The sequence below is a fragment of the Protomyctophum bolini genome (genome assembly GCF_963924005.1).
Source record: "Protomyctophum bolini genome assembly, chromosome: 24".
NCBI classification, from domain to species: Eukaryota; Metazoa; Chordata; class Actinopteri; order Myctophiformes; family Myctophidae; genus Protomyctophum; species Protomyctophum bolini.
The window spans coordinates 9,336,519-9,348,565 of record NC_137885.1 but is presented as its reverse complement, the minus strand read 5'-3'; positions in this window follow the sequence as shown (position 1 = coordinate 9,348,565).

Here is a 12,047-nt window from a genome sequence, read left to right as displayed (position 1 = left end):
CGAGGGCATGTGTTAGTATGTAATATCTGAGCCATTCTAGGGCTAGAACCTTAATAGTGTTCCATGTGCAGGATAGGATCCAGGTTCACACTAGCCCCTTCGGGACCCTCAGTTACTGTATCAAATTTGTGTCCAAAATTCAGAAAAGGTAACTAGGGGCTATGTGCACACAGACAATGATTTAGAAACGAAAGCAGAGGGATTCACTGCTTTTTCATCTGTAACGCTGCTTTAATCTTAAATTAATCTTAAAATTAGACCACTAGTCTTTCAGGCCGTGACCACACACTCTGACAAGCAAATGTAGGCGTTAACTATACAACTATACAAGATCACAACGCCTCGTGTTGCGAGCTGTTGGGAGCTTGTAGATCAGCTATTTTCCACATGTTTTACCTCTTTCTTATATTTAATTATTTGACAATTTAGCCAATGTTTGACTAGTTTTTTTAATACTACCTACCGGTAGTATTGTTTGTTGATTACTTCTGATGCAATAATAAGTTATTAAAAGTCCTTAAATTGTCACTTTACTGTCATCTGGGGACCCCGCTAAAAGCATGTGGGGACCCCTCTGGGGGTCCCGACCCACATGTTGAGAACCTCTGAATTAGATGTTAGTTTTGTTACTATTGGTTGATTGACATGTCACTGATAGGCCTGTCTGTCACACTTATGACATACTGTAATCGCCATCATAATCGTTTCCATGTCGCAAAATCTTTTCCAAAAATAGTGGAAATGGTTGATCTCCAGCAGAGCCTAGATGACCAGACTTTTTTTACTTGAGAGCTACTTTCAAAATGACCAGCTCAACCAAGATCTACCCACCAAAATAAATATGATCTCATTGCTGAAAATAGTTAGAGGGGCTTTGGAATAGCGGCTCTGGCATTACACAACATGACAATCAATCAAGTCACCTTAATTCATGTGTCAGATGCCAAATGAATAAATTATATATATATGTTTATTACTTTATTTAAATTATCTACTGGTAGATCGCAATCTACCTTTTGGGCACCCCTGATACAGGTTCACAATTCATCGCAATGTGACACATTGTAAGCTTGTTGATCAGCTATTTCCTCTACTTAGATATATTTCTTCATGATTTTTTTTTTTTATAAAAGCTAGACACATATTCAATTTATTCCAATGTTCAAAGGAAAAATGCAATTATTGTTAATTACAATAATTGTTAATCACTATAAATTGACAATTAATTGTCAAGTGAAATGTCATGATGGTGACACTGATCTAGGATCTGATGCTTATATACTCCTTCCTATTAGTTGATTATAACAATTAACTGTTTTTCTCTCTCCAGTCTCCACTCCTCTGCCAACTCCTCTGAACAGCGCATCGACATATTCTAGCTGTTGCCAGACTTGAGCGTGTAGGCGTGGCCGTTTTCCGCTCAGAGCCGGCGTCTCTTCCGGGTTTTTAGACGGCTGGTGGTTGGAAATTAAGCTCCACCCACACGGCTGAATGCCGCGATGAGTATGTCGCAACTCGCAGCAGACCAAGAGGTCTTCTCTTCTTCCCATGTAAGTCCTGCCTCCACGCAGGATCTCACTGTTGGCAAACGATGTACGTCATAACTCATAAGTGCTCTAAACAAGCATTACAAAGTCCATAGACTTGACTGACACATGACGTAATCTCCAAAAGCCATGCATTGGGGGGGCTAGCCAAATAATTAATGGAGTACCGACCGGTATGTTAAAAATGTAATTTAGATATCATGCTACTTGGACAGAATCATTGGTTACCTGGTATTTCAATAATAATAATAATACTTCGACATGATCATTGGTGTTTAGTTTAACTGGTATTTCAATGTACAATTGTGTCGCACTTGCAGATCAAACTTCTGCATAGATTTCATAGATGCTCCACAGACTTTTTTGACAGTTGTGTTGGATTCATGTTAATGTGTAAATGTTACCACTAGAGGTACACGGACGAATGTTTCCATGGCAAGACCTGGTCTTGTCCAAATCTAACCAATCTAACAAAAAAAAACGGTTAGATTTTTTCTTTTACACACCATTATAATGTTCTTATTTTGATCTTAAGACCCAATTACTGAATGTCAGTATGCAGCATTTCTTCAGAATAAGTTTGAGTGTGTACAAATGGAACCCTTAATTACGGGTCCATTTGGTTCCATTGTCCGCTCATTTGTATGTCTGTGGCAAAAATAGAATTTTAACAAAAATGTCCACCACAAGCCTGACATGGCGATGACCCCTGAATGTTACATGTTAATGAAGTGTCCTGTAAGTCCATATGGGCTGAGATTCCTTGGAAGTATGACACTTCGATCAATCTAATCTAAACCAAATCGTTGCAACGCATTGTGAGCTTGTAGATCGGCTATTTTCAGCGAATGTTCCCACCAGAATAAGGATGGTTAGTTGGTCCTTGACCCCCTGTTGAAGACCCATGGTTTAGACTAGAGAACTTTAGACTGATGTTATTTTATTGGTTTACCTTTGATCCTAACTAGTTAACTGAGACAATACTGTCTCTCTGTGATCCTAGTTAATGGAGGCACTATGTGATTTATTTTTCAACCAGGACCGCCCGCCCACTTGCCCCGGCCTTCGGCACACACACACACACACACACACACACACACACACACGCGCGCACACACACACACACACACACACACACACACACACACACACACACACACACACACGCACACGCACACGCACACGCACACACACACTGATCTAAGATCTGATTGCACACCTTTCGATCTAGCATACAACATTGATGCATGCTAGATGTATGAGACTTGTTTACTGATGCAAGCCCCCTATGCATTTCCAATGGAAGTCACATGGTTTGACACAACATTTTTGTTGTACGGCTTTCGGCTGTGTTTCGACTGCCCCCCCCCCCCCCCTCCCCCTCATACAACGAAAATGTTGTGTCAAACCATGTGACTCCCATTGGAAATGAATTGCGAGCTTGCATCAGTCAATAACATAAGCCATACAACAATCTGTTGTGCACGTGTGAGTCAGGCCTAATACCCCTTCCTATTGGTTGATTGTTGAAACTCAACAGTTTTGCTCTCTCCACTTCTCTGCCACTCAGGTTGAACAGCCCATCACTGCACATCTGGCTGACATCTCACACTGGAGAAGACTGTCTTGTCTTCTCACCACCTCAAGCTGAACCCAGACCAAGACTGAGCTTCTCTTCTTCCTGGTAAGTCGTGGATCTCACTGTTGGCAAACGATGTAGGATTTTTTAATTCAGCTTATCAAAGAAGTGCTGTGGTCACAGCACTGTTTGAGAAACTAGTTGAAAACTTTATATCCAACTTAATTGTTTAAATAAAGTAATGTTGCGGAGTCTTTTTGAGGATTTGAAAAAAATAAAAAAACGATGGGTTATAGCCCATGTTTTTTGAAATTTTGGAAAAAATGTTATCCTCGTTTCTCATCATTTTGGCCCATGGGCTATAGCCCATATCGTACGGCATTGTATAGCACGCCATTTAACATCATTTTTGAGGATTTGAAAAAGAATAAAAAAATAAAAAAAACGATGGGTTATAGTATAGCCCATGTTTTTTGAAAAATTGGAAAAAAAAGTTATCCTCGTTTCTCATCATTTTGGACCATGGGCTATAGCCCATATCGTACGGCATACTATAGCACGCCGTTTTTCATCATTTTTGAGGATTTGAAAAAAATGACAAAATGAAAAAAACGATGGGTTATAGCCCATGTTTTTTGAAATTTTGAAAAAAAAGTTATCCTCGTTTCTCATCATTTTGGACCATGGGCTATAGCCCATATCATACGGCATACTATAGCACGCCTTTTTTCATCATTTTTGACGATTTGACAAAAATGAAAAAAACGATGGGTTATAGCCCATGTTTTTTGAAAAATTGGAAAAAAAAGTTATCCTCGTTTCTCATCATTTTGGACCATGGGCTATAGCCCATATCGTACGGCATACTATAGCACGCCGTTTTTCATCATTTTTGAGGATTTGAAAAAAATGACAAAATGAAAAAAACGATGGGTTATAGCCCATGTTTTTTGAAATTTTGAAAAAAAAAGTTATCCTCGTTTCTCATCATTTTGGACCATGGGCTATAGCCCATATCATACGGCATACTATAGCACGCCGTTTTTCATCATTTTTGACGATTTGACAAAAATGAAAAAAACGATGGGTTATAGCCCATGTTTTTTGAAATTTTGAAAACAAAAGTTATCCTCGTTTCTCATCATTTTGGACCATGGGCTATAGCCCATATCGTACGGCATACTATAGCACGCCGTTTTTCATCATTTTTGAGGATTTGAAAAAAATGACAAAATGAAAAAAACGATGGGTTATAGCCCATGTTTTTTGAAATTTTGAAAAAAAAAGTTATCCTCATTTCTCATCATTTTGGACCATGGGCTATAGCCCATATCATACGGCATACTATAGCACGCCGTTTTTCATCATTTTTGACGATTTGACAAAAATGAAAAAAACGATGGGTTATAGCCCATGTTTTTTGAAATTTTGAAAAAAACTCACGTTACCCAAATAGTTGAATACACAAAAGCTAAGGCACTGGTGTCGTACTTCTGGTTTACCGGAACGGGGTTCAACTCCCTGCAGTGCCCTGCTCAATGTGTTGTATTTACCGGAAAAATTGCGGAGGATGAGAAACATTAGCAAATTGCGGAGTGTTGCGGAGGATGAGAAACATTAGCATTTATCCTCGTTTTTCATCATTTTGGACCATGGGCTAGAGCCCATATCGTACGGCATTCTATAGCACGCCGTTTAACATCATTTTTGAAGATTTGAAAAAAAAAAATAATAATAAAACGATGGGCCCATCGTTTTATGGTTTTTTTGAGAAAAGAAATTGCGGAGTGTTGCGGAGGATGAGAAACATTAGCAAATTGCGGAGTGTTGCGGAGGATGAGAAACATTAGCATTTATCCTCATTTTTCATCATTTTGGACCATGGGCTAGAGCCCATATCGTACGGCATACTATAGCATGCCGTTTAACATCATTTTTGAGGATTAAAAAAAAAAAAAGCAAATTGCGGAGTGTTGCGGAGGATTGCGGAGGATTTTTCTCCAAATTCCGGAGTGTTGCGGAGGATTGCGGAGGATTTCTCTCCAAAAATTCAAAAAATGATGGGCTATAACCCATCATTTTTGAGGATTTGAAAAAAAAATTGCAAATTGCGGAGTGTTGCGGAGGATTGCGGAGCAAAAGTAATGTATTAAACAAAACAATGATATTTCTTGATTAAAAGTGCAAAAGTTTTGGTCATCTAAAACTAAGACTAAGAGATGACAATAACTGGTATGCAATGTAATTACATTATGGCAAACTAAACATCTTGTTTGCTCAATGAAAGAGTAAATGTGGGAAACAGAGTAAAATGTTCCCACAGATGGTTTTAAACAGTAACCTAAATCTCAGTTGAGTCATCATAAACCCTGATCATCAGGGGTATACCTTTAGATTCAATCATTCTGGCAGGGGTAGAGGTGTCTGATGTGGATTTTCATCCCTTGACCTGTCACCTCTGCCTTCAACCTTAAATACAAGCTCCAAATTCTTATTAGTGTGAAATGCCTAGTGGCGCAAGAGGAAAGCATAGGTCTCACAAGCTGAAGGTGGTGGGTTTGAATCTTGCTCAGAGCAAACCTTCATTTTTGGGCTTTTTAAGGCAAAGAGCGCCGAAATCCGGCCTCCCTCCTCCCGCTCTCTTTTAGCTCCGGTTGAAAGGGGAGGATCTTTTTAGGAGCCCGCCTCTAGAGGGAAGATCTTTTTTTGGGAGCCTGCCTCCTTGGGGAGGAGCTTAATGAATTTACATATTATGCAAAGAAGTATTTTTTATTTTTTATCTCTTAATTAGGTTGAGTTGTTGTGATACATTTTAGGTTTTTATAGCTCCCTACCAGCAGTTTTCTTTTACAGTTTTTTTTTAGGGTTGAGTGTTCTTGTTTTTAGTTGTGTTTTTTTTTGTTTTGTTTGAGTGTTTTTGTTGTTAGTTGGTATTTTAGTTTGGTTTGAGGTTTGAACCTATGGCGTTTGGTTTATGAAGCCTAGTTTTTATCTATTGAGCCACACTGGCATGTAAGCTATAAACGGGAATGTAATACTTAACCCACTTTCGAGAATTTAGATGGACAGTGAAAATGTTAGGTTTGAACCCTGGTTTGAACCCTGTCCCTCTGGTTTCTAAGTTCCAGGTTTATCTTCTGCGCCACACTGACATGTCTGATGTATCGGCGAACGTCTTACTTAACCCACCTTTCAGAAATTAGATGGACAGTGAAAATGTTAGGTTTGAACCCTGGTTTGAACCCTGTCCCTCTGGTTTCTAAGTTCCATGTTTATCTTCTGCGCCACACTGACATGTCTGATGTATAGGCGAACGTCTTACTTAACCCACCTTTCAGAAATTAGATGGACAGTGAAAATGTTAGGTTTGAACCCTGGTTTGAACCCTGTCCCTCTGGTTTCTAAGTTCCAGGTTTATCTTCTGCGCCACACTGACATGTCTGATGTATCGGCGAACGTCTTACTTAACCCACCTTTCAGAAATTAGATGGACTGAAAATTTGAACCAGGAACCTTCTGGTTGAAGGGCCAGTGTCTTAACCAGTTCACCACCATGACTCATGCAGTTGATGCTATTGCACACTCTACAGTGAAAGATTGGATAAAGAGGCAAAGAGGAAAATGCCCGTTCTGGACTTGAACACAGAGCCTTCTGTTTGCAAGGCCTGAATTGGTTTGAACTGGCAACCTTGTATTATTTGTGGTTGATGATTTTTGTTTATTGCTTTTGTTTTGTTATTTGACATGTTTTGTTGTTTCAGTTTTTATATTGACTCATTTTTGAGTTTTTTGTTGATTATTAGTTTTGTTTGAGTTTCTTTTAGTTTTGTTTGAGTTTTTTGTTGATTTTTAGTTTAGTTTGAGTTTCTTTTAGTTTTGTTTGAGTTTTTGGTTGATTATTAGTTTTGTTTGAGTCTTGAACCAGTAACCTTTGGATTGTAAACCACGGATGTATCTTTTGAGCCACGCTGGGCTGTAAGCTATAATCGGGAATGTAATACTTAACCCACTTTCGAGAATTTAGATGGACAGTGAAAATGTTAGGTTTGAACCCTGTCCCTCTGGTTTCTAAGTTCCAGGTTTATCTTCTGCGCCACACTGACATGTCTGATGTATCGGCGAACGTCTTACTTAACCCACCTTTCAGAAATAAAGAGGCAAAGAGGAAAATGTCCATGGTGGACTTGAACCCAGAACCTTCTGTTTGCAAGGCCTGAATTGTAACCATTGCACCATCATAGCTCATGTGGAATTGATGCTATTGCATGCTCTGCAGTGATAGATTGGATGAAGATGCAAAGAAAAATGCTCATGTTGGGTTTAAACCTCAGTGTCTTGCTCAAGGACACTTCGACACCAACTCTGGGGAAGCCCGGGTTTGAGTTGTCATGTGACAATTTTTTTAACCTACAACTTTCGGTTTATAAATCCTTGTCTTTATGTTTATGCCACAAAGGCATGTGAGATGCATGGTGCAGAGTTCTGTCTCCATGCCCCCAATTACCCAGGTCTAAGTAGTCACTGATTAGCCCCTCCCCTATAAAGCCTGGTGGCCATGCTGGGCTTTCCTGTTTGGTCTTTCTTTGTTTGCACTGACTGAGCAAAGTAGGAAACTGCTTGACTGCTTGTAATTGTTTTAGCCTAATGTTTCACAGGCATCCCTTCTCTACACATCAGTGTTGATGACCAAATGTGCAGAAAGGTTGCCTTTGTGATCTGTACCTTCATATTGTGGTTCTAACAGAGTTCTACTTATAGGCTTGTCTACGTATCCTTGAGTCACTAGCTCAAAACAGAATGCAGTTCACAAGTATGGAGCTCAGCCTATAATTGATTTGATTGACATGCTGCATGCCATGAGTGTATAAAGTGGTATTTCTTTTTAAATGAAATAAGCTACTCTAAGATGAGCTGTGGTCATAACAGCACTGTTTGAGTTGAAAACTTTAAAGATGTTTAACAGTCTAAAGTGAGAACATATAAAAAATATATACTAATCACAAAACACTTTAGGTTTTGATAAACAGGCTATAGTGCATTTGTTCTCACTTTAAAGTAGTTTTTTTTTCTTTTTTTTAAATTCAGCTTATCAAAGAAGTGCTGTGGTCACAGCACTGTTTGAGAAACTAGTTGAAAACTTTATATCCAACTTAATTGTTTAAATAATAATAAATGTATTAAACAAAACAATTATATTTCTGGTTGATTAAAAGTGCAAAAGTTTTGGTCATCTAAAACTAAGACTAAGAGATGACAATAACTGGTATGCAATGTAATTACATTATGGCAAACTAAACATCTTGTTTGCTCAATGAAAGAGTAAATGTGGGAAACTGGGTAAAAATGTTCCCACAGATGGTTTTAAACAATAACCTAAATCTCAGTTGAGTCGTCATGAACCCTGAGCATCACCTTTAGATTCAATCATTCTGGCAGGGGTAGAGGTGTCTGAAGTGGATTTTCATCCCTTGACCTGTCACCTCTGCATTCAACCTTAAATACAACCTTCAAATTCTTATTAGTATGAAATGCCTAGTGGCGCAAGAGGAAAGCATAGGTCTCACAAGCTGAAGGTGGTGGGTTTGAATCTTGCTCAGGGTAAACCTTCATTTTTGGGCTTTTTAAGGCAAAGAGCGCCGAAATCCGGCCTCCCTCCTCCCGCTCTCGTTTAGCTCCGGTTGAAAGGGGAGGATCTTTTTAGGAGCCCGCCTCTAGAGGGAAGATCTTTTTTTGGGAGCCTGCCTCCTTGGGGAGGAGCTTAATGAATTTACATATTATGCAAAGAAGTATTTATTATTTTTTATCTCTTAATTAGGTTGAGTTGTTGTGATTCATTTTAGGTTTTTATAGCTCCCTACCAGCAGTTTTTTTGACAGTTTTTTTTTAGGGTTGAGTGTTCTTGTTTTTAGTTGTGTTTTTTTTTGTTTTGTTTGAGGGTTTTTGTTTTTAGTTGATATTTTAGTTTGGTTTGAGTGTTCTTGTTTTTAGTTGTGTTTTTTTTTGTTTTGTTTGAGGGTTTTTGTTTTTAGTTGATATTTTAGTTTGGTTTGAGGTTTGAACCTATGGCGTTTGGTTTATGAAGCCTAGTTTTTATCTATTGAGCCACACTGGCATGTAAGCTATAATCGGGAATGTAATACTTAACCCACTTTCGAGAATTTAGATGGACAGTGAAAATGTTAGGTTTGAACCCTGGTTTGAACCCTGTCCCTCTGGTTTCTAAGTTCCAGGTTTATCTTCTGCGCCACACTGACATGTCTGATGTATCGGCGAACGTCTTACTTAACCCACCTTTCAGAAATAAAGAGGCAAAGAGGAAAATGCCCATGCTGGACTTGAACCCAGAACCTTCTGTTTGCAAGGCCTGAATTGTAACCATTGCACCATCATAGCTCATGTGGAATTGATGCTATTGCATGCTCTGCAGTGATAGATTGGATGAAAATGCAAAGAGAAAAATGCTCATGTTGGGTTTAAACCTCAGTGTCTTGCTCAAGGACACTTCGACACCAACTCTGGGGAAGCCCGGGTTTGAGTTGTCATGTGACAATTTTTTTAACCTACAACTTTCGGTTTATAAATCCTTGTCTTTATGTTTATGCCACAAAGGCATGTGAGATGCATGGTGCAGAGTTCTGTCTCCATGCCCCCAATTACCCAGGTCTAAGTAGTCACTGATTAGCCCCTCCCCTATAAAGCCTGGTGGCCATGCTGGGCTTTCCTGTTTGGTCTTTCTTTGTTTGCACTGACTGAGCAAAGTAGGAAACTGCTTGACTGCTTGTAATTGTTTTAGCCTAATGTTTCACAGGCATCCCTTCTCTACACATCAGTGTTGATGACCAAATGTGCAGAAAGGTTGCCTTTGTGATCTGTACCTTCATATTGTGGTTCTAACAGAGTTCTACTTATAGGCTTGTCTACGTATCCTTGAGTCACTAGCTCAAAACAGAATGCAGTTCACAAGTATGGAGCTCAGCCTATAATTGATTTGATTGACATGCTGCATGCCATGAGTGTATAAAGTGGTATTTCTTTTTAAATGAAATAAGCTACTCTAAGATGAGCTGTGGTCATAACAGCACTGTTTGAGTTGAAAACTTTAAAGATGTTTAACAGTCTAAAGTGAGAACATATAAAAAATATATACTAATCACAAAACACTTTAGGTTTTGATAAACAGGCTATAGTGCATTTGTTCTCACTTTAAAGTAGTTTTTTTTTCTTTTTCTTTTTTTTTAAATTCAGCTTATCAAAGAAGTGCTGTGGTCACAGCACTGTTTGAGAAACTAGTTGAAAACTTTATATCCAACTTAATTGTTTAAATAATAATAAATGTATTAAACAAAACAATTATATTTCTGGTTGATTAAAAGTGCAAAAGTTTTGGTCATCTAAAACTAAGACTAAGAGATGACAATAACTGGTATGCAATGTAATTACATTATGGCAAACTAAACATCTTGTTTGCTCAATGAAAGAGTAAATGTGGGAAACTGGGTAAAAATGTTCCCACAGATGGTTTTAAACAATAACCTAAATCTCAGTTGAGTCGTCATGAACCCTGAGCATCACCTTTAGATTCAATCATTCTGGCAGGGGTAGAGGTGTCTGAAGTGGATTTTCATCCCTTGACCTGTCACCTCTGCATTCAACCTTAAATACAACCTTCAAATTTTTATTAGTGTGAAATGCCTAGTGGCGCAAGAGGAAAGCATAGGTCTCACAAGCTGAAGGTGGTGGGTTTGAATCTTGCTCAGGGTAAACCTTCATTTTTGGGCTTTTTAAGGCAAAGAGCGCCGAAATCCGGCCTCCCTCCTCCCGCTCTCTTTTAGCTCCGGTTGAAAGGGGAGGATCTTTTTAGGAGCCCGCCTCTAGAGGGAAGATCTTTTTTTGGGAGCCTGCCTCCTTGGGGAGGAGCTTAATGAATTTACATATTATGCAAAGAAGTATTTTTTATTTTTTATCTCTTAATTAGGTTGAGTTGTTGTGATTCATTTTAGGTTTTTATAGCTCCCTACCAGCAGTTTTTTTTGACAGTTTTTTTTTAGGGTTGAGTGTTCTTGTTTTTAGTTGTGTTTTTTTTTGTTTTGTTTGAGGGTTTTTGTTTTTAGTTGATATTTTAGTTTGGTTTGAGTGTTCTTGTTTTTAGTTGTGTTTTTTTTTGTTTTGTTTGAGGGTTTTTGTTTTTAGTTGATATTTTAGTTTGGTTTGAGGTTTGAACCTATGGCGTTTGGTTTATGAAGCCTAGTTTTTATCTATTGAGCCACACTGGCATGTAAGCTATAATCGGGAATGTAATACTTAACCAACTTTCGAGAATTTAGATGGACAGTGAAAATGTTAGGTTTGAACCGTGTCCCTCTGGTTTCTAAGTTCCAGGTTTATCTTCTGCGCCACACTGACATGTCTGATGTATCGGCGAACGTCTTACTTAACCCACCTTTCGAGAATTTAGATGGACAGTGAAAATGTTAGGTTTGAACCCTGGTTTGAACCCTGTCCCTCTGGTTTCTAAGTTCCAGGTTTATCTTCTGCGCCACACTGACATGTCTGATGTATCGGCGAACGTCTTACTTAACCCACCTTTCAGAAATAAAGAGGCAAAGAGGAAAATGCCCATGCTGGACTTGAACACAGAACCTTCTGTTTGCAAGGCCTGAATTGTAACCATTGCACCATCATAGCTCATGTGGAATTGATGCTATTGCATGCTCTGCAGTGATAGATTGGATGAAGATGCAAAGAGAAAAATGCTCATGTTGGGTTTAAACCTCAGTGTCTTGCTCAAGGACACTTCGACACCAACTCTGGGGAAGCCCGGGTTTGAGTTGTCATGTGACAATTTTTTTAACCTACAACTTTCGGTTTATAAATCCATGTCTTTATGTTTATGCCACAAAGGCATGTGAGATGCATGGTGC